The following is a 6000-nucleotide window of genomic DNA, read 5'->3' on the forward strand; positions in this document are numbered from 1 at the left end:
AGTAAAGAGCAGCGGATGCATGCATCTGCTGAGTATGGCTACCGCTTTTAAACGCCTTTCAACACAGAAGCTGTGGCTCTCGCGCAAAGCGCTCTCGAACATGACAAGATCGCTCCTCTCACAGTCGTGGAAAGGCACTCAGCTCGGTAACTCAAACCCGCAGACCACTGTAGTGAAATTGATCCCATACAGCCTCCCTGCGGGCAGTATCGCACGCAATGAAATAAAACGAAATAAGTCCCGAGTCGTTCTCTCCCACACGTTTCCCCACGGCCCTCGAGATCTGTGCGTATTCTTGCATTGCGACGCGAAGTCACTCTCTTAATCGTGTTCCAGAGAGCACGACAGCTTTGATGGGGGAAGCACCGGGTCGTCGCGTGACGATGAGGACGCGTGCTTTCGTCGCGGCGAAAGGCACAGTAATCGAAAAACAAAACAGAAATGCACGGGGGCAGATAAAGCCGGCCAACCACTAAGTATAGCGCTGTTTGTTTTCTCCGTGCATGCAACAGAGAGCGCGAATGGAGCATCGGAGCCGCTGAAAGCCCGACGCCGACTAGCAATGGCCGGCTGTGCACATGCGGAGATCACCGGCGGCGCAGCCTTTTCGGAGGCGGCACCACGCAGTACACGCGCCGTTCGTGTCGACGGCGTGTGCGCAGCTGAGAAACCCCATGTGTCAGCGGCGTCTCGCGGCCGCTGCATGGCTTTCAACTGCTCCAGAGCAGCGTGGTGTGCCCACCCGCTCCCAATCTCCGCTTGAAAAACACTCCTTCCAACGTTCGTTTTTTTTTTCTTTTGCTCTTGCTCGGCCCTCTTTGCTCAGCTGATTTTCTGGGTCCTTGAAAGAGCAGGAACAGAAGCAGCTAGCGGCGTTGATCGTGGAGATCCAGCTTTTATTTGCACTATAGGTACGGTGGACGGGATGCCGAACTATAGTTCATCACTCCACCGATGCAAAGTTTATCACCCGGAAAATGCACAGGTTTCTCCTAATGTTTTAACAAAATTGCTTTCTTTGAACGTATTACCACGTTTTTTACAATTAGCATAACAGCGTGACGGTATAGAACGCGCGGCCCGATGATGTATTGATAGAAGAAACAGATTAATCATAAGGAATTTTTATTGTTATTATTCACTTTTTTCCTCCCCTAAAAAAATCTAAATCATGGCAGATGGCCGGACTGCTGAATTCAGAAGTTGAGCAGCAAAATATTATTTACAGAGGGGAAGAAAGATGGAAGTGACAATTGCTACACAATATTTCCAACCGATTTTGTAGTAAGGATGACAACGGTCTCCGTTGTTCTTGCGAACCATCTGCCTTGTTTTTATTGCAACTGATGATAACTACCCTACAGAAGAGCGTGTTGTCGGGCTAGTTGGTTCTGCATAGTATATAAGTGAATTGCGCAACAACTTAGACATGACACAGAAAGAAACACATACAACAGTTCACGAGCGCAACTACCAACTGTTTAATGGGGTGAAACAACAACAGCATATATACAGAAAAGCAGAGCATGCGTAAAGGTAGAGCAGGCACGCACATCACAAAGACCGCAATTTTATACAAACGAATCAAGATATGAAACTTCAGCATCATAGATCTGCAACGAAGAACTTTTGTAAGAGCTTGCAACTGATGTCTTTAGCAAATGCAATCGATGCTAGTTCTAAGAATTCTTTGTCAGTATTTCTTACAGCAAAAACGCACAAACCTGATCTTCCGTTTAGGACTATTGTAAGTGAGAAGGGATCCTGGCAACACCAAGTCAGCCGATTCCTTCTTGCTAAGCTTAAATGCCTTTCCATTAATGATCCGTTCCCGGTAAAAAAGTCAGCTTATGTTGCCGAGTTTCTGCAAAATAGCGATCAGATAGGTTCTGCCTTCTCTGTAGATATTCAAGATTTGTTTTATTCTGTCCCACATGCTGACTTGTTGGTCTCTGTTAGAGATTGTATCGAAAGCTCGGGGGCGGTGGCATTCCAGAACATAGCCGGCATCTCTACAGATAATTTTTTAAAGCTTTTAGAGTATTACCTGCATGTTACCTTTATCTTTCATGACAACCAGTTTTATCTGCAGCGCAAAGGCATTTGCATAGGTTCATGTGTTGCACCCAATTTATGCGACATCTTTTTATCTTATATTGACCACTCATTGCAACTAACCCTAAGTGACGGCCCGGTTTTAAAAGTTTTTAGATATGTTGACGATTTTTTAATCCTTTTAAAGTCTGGCACCTTTACATCCCTTGAACAGGTTGTTTCACATATTTTAACCGCTTTTAATCAATTAGGACGAGGGTTGGTTTTTACACATGAACTCCCAGATAATCATGAGTTACGTTTTGTGGACCTCAAACTTATGTTCCGTGGCAGCCACGTTTGTCATATGTATTCCCCCCGTGCTAACAAGGAGCTACTGAGATATGACTCATCACACTCCAAGGTTGTAAAATGAGCCATTGCGTCTCTCTGTTTGGAGTCGGCGCTTCACAAGTCGTGCCCTCATAGCATGCAGGATAGTCTCGACTATCAGGTTTCCCGCCTCTTGGCGGTAGGCTTCCCTGGCCCGGTCATATCTGCCGTCGCTGAAACCCTCCTGCAGAAACAAAAAGGCGCCCAAAAAAGACCTGACTACTCGGCTTCAAAGCCGGTTGTGGTCCCCTATGTGCACCAGGTGTCGCATAACCTGAAGAAAGTGGCCGGTAGACACCATGTACCTTTGGTGTTCTCAGCCCCCAACAAGATATCAAAGCTTTGCTGCCGCATTTCTGGCGTTTGTGAAAGGGGTTGCAAAAAAAGGCATGGCACTTCCCATGTTAAGTGCGCCACAGGAGTGGTATACAGCTTGCCCCTTTTGTTGTTCTTCCTATGTAGGCCAAACTGGCCGTTGCGTTAATGACCGGCTACGGGAGCATGCAAAAAATGTTGACAATAATGATAAAAATTCAAACCTTGTAAGGCACATTTCTTCCTGCACGTGTAGGGCAAGATTTGAGATGACAAAGATTCTAGGCAGGAGTACTAATGTAAAAGCCCGGCTTGTCTTAGAGGCCTTCCATGTTAAAAAACTATCTGATCGCTGCGTAAGTGATGCTTCGTTGCAGATCTATGATGCTGAAGTTTCATATCTTTATTCGTTTGTATAAAATTGCGGTCTTTGTGATGTGTGTGCCTGCTCTACCTTTACGCATGCTCTGCTTTTCTGTATATATGCTGTTGTTGTTTCACCCCATTAAACAGTTGGTAGTTGCGCTCGTGAACTGTTGTGTTTCTTTCTGTGTCCTGTCTAAGTTGTTGCGCAATTCACTTATATACTATAACTACCCTGCTTTCTTTGTTACAGGCCAAGAGAGAGGAAAAATTTCAGGCACTTTCCTTGGGTGCGAAGAGTGATAACCGCCAGCTGGTTATCGAAATGATTAAGTGAACACTGAACTAACAAAAATACCTGGAGTAGCCCTCAGGGTGATTGGAGGGATACGTGGCTGAGGGCAAGCGTACTCTGCCCCACAGTCTCGGTAAAGTCCTCCGGTTCGAAATCGGTGACTGATGATGATGGATAGGGTGGAGACCAGGGCAGAGTGGCCGTGCCCCCGAGTCGGCAGCTCCGTACTATCATCAACAAATGAAACACGAACGAGAGAACCGAAATGCCCCAAACATATTAGCTCCTGGAAAGGAAATAGAAGTGAGATTGGCTAATACTTGTGGAGGAGACTCAGTACTATAGTATTGAGCTTCCCCTTATGTTCTTATCTTGCTGCTTGCTTTTGGCATTTCAAATGGCCTATTCGCGTTACATTTGCTGCTGATAGTACATATGTATATTATAGTGCATATATACGAGCACGTACTTGTCTGTGTTTTTACTGTGCACTGCTAGAGCACTTGTCTGGACGTTTAGGACATTTTATTTTTTTACAGCGCTGGGTTTTGTAGGAACGTCCGCCGGATTTGTATCGACCGTCGTGACCCTTACGCGTCCGCGAACCTCCTCCCCCCATTCCCCCCCCCCCTCCACACACACACACACACACACACAAACACACCCGTCTCTCAACCGCGCCTACGGTTCCTGTCCCAGCACGTCATAGAGTCGCTATACTTGATAAACATGACGGCAGGTCAACTCTTTGCATTTGGAGCCATCTGGGAGAACTACGAATATAGAAGGCGTCTAAAGTAATGAGCACAAGGCGCTCCTGACACGGACACTCTAAATCTGACGGGCTTTGTTCTGATTGGCGGAGAGGGGGTAAGTGATCCGAAGGAGCCTTTTACGAGTCAAACATCTGTCCACTTTCAGAGCCCGCTTTCAAGAGATCGAGACAAACAAACCTGCATGCGTCGCTCGGTTCCGTTCCAAGAAAACTTGGGCTGATATTTTTCGTTTGCACTCCTACGCGTTCTTCGGAGTCCTTTTGGAGTACGAAACTGTAGGTGACCGGCCATTTCATTTCACCGGTCTCCAGCTTGTGACCAAGGGGCTAAGGAGGGTTGAACTATACCGTATTCGCACAAGTTCTACTCGGACTTGAACGCGAATCCTTAAGTAAGGGCCTCAGCGCTCTTCATGCGGCATTTGTATAATTATATAAGGTGCTGCCTCGATTATAACGCACAGCGTCGGGTCTTGCTCGCTTCTCTGAAGTGGACGAGAGTGCCACATGACTCTATGCAGGACCCCGTTTCCTCCGGGCAAACCCGAAAGCTCGGAGGCAGGCTTCCCGGCCTCTACTAAAATATCTTCATGACGGCGAAGCGGACTACATGCGGTGACGGCGGCAGCTAGATGCTTTTCTAGGCGTTTTCTCCATACGATTGGTCAGAGAATACCGCTACGACACGAAAAACGTACCACGGATGCTCGACCTTCATACTGGCATTGCGTAACTAGCACTTCGAAGAGGTGCACACTGTACGAGTAGTTGACCGTCAGAGTGGCGCTGTTCGTGTCTCGCATCCCTCGCTCTTTGACCTGCGTCCTACCCAACCGGGAAAATGAGAAAACGGAAAGACCGGGAGAGAGACCAAAGGGGGAGGGGGGCAGTGTGAAGGATGCCATTTTCGGAGCGATTCCAATTCTGGAATGATTCCGTTTCCGAGTGGCAGGCCAGCGGTTGGTTCCTGGGCAGCAGAACGTGCCGGGCACGCTGGCGCAGCGCGCAGACACGAGGGGGAAGAGGGGGAGGGCAGCGTGACCCCTTTCTCTTTGTCTCCGCTGCAGCGGCGGCACGGTGCAGCTGCTTTCAACGCGCGCACACACACACACGCGGGCGAACCGCCGCCACAACGGCGGCGGCAGCCCGGAATGTTGGCGTTACGACCCAGTTGGAGTCCATAGCCATTGTCGCTGGGCTTTTCTTGTACATCCTTCTTTTTTCGGCCGTCTGTTTCTTTGCTTCTTTTCCCTACCAGTGGCCGATGACGGACGGCCTGACGACGGCACTGTTTTTTTCCCAGCAACTGCCGTAATTCGGTGCCCCCCCTCCCCCCTGGTCGGCCCCCGGCTCTTGGGCGACCAGCTTTTGTTTTTAGTGCGCGAGCACTTTTAGTGTCCATTCCCCGCATTTAGCCGTTTTGTGTTTGTCTGTCTGTTTGTGTGAAGCCGGTTTTGTGGCAGGCTGCCAACTTGCAAAGGTATATATATATATATATATATATATATATATATATATATATATATATATATATATATATATATATATATATATATATATATATATATATATATATATATATATATATATTTCTTCTGCTTTTCTAATCAATTACCTTTAAGCGATAACATATTCAGTAATATTCTTACTTGATCAACACCACAAAAAAATAAATTAATTAAAAAAAATCCCCTGTGCTTCTTGGTTTCTGTGGCTGTTGGCTTCTCTCATATATATATATATATATATATATATATATATATATATATATATATATATATATATATATATATATATATATATATATACACCTGGGATCTGGATC

Source organism: Amblyomma mixtum, chromosome 3 (assembly GCF_055824585.1).
Source record: "Amblyomma mixtum isolate Tamu chromosome 3, ASM5582458v1, whole genome shotgun sequence".
NCBI lineage: Eukaryota > Metazoa > Arthropoda > Arachnida > Ixodida > Ixodidae > Amblyomma > Amblyomma mixtum.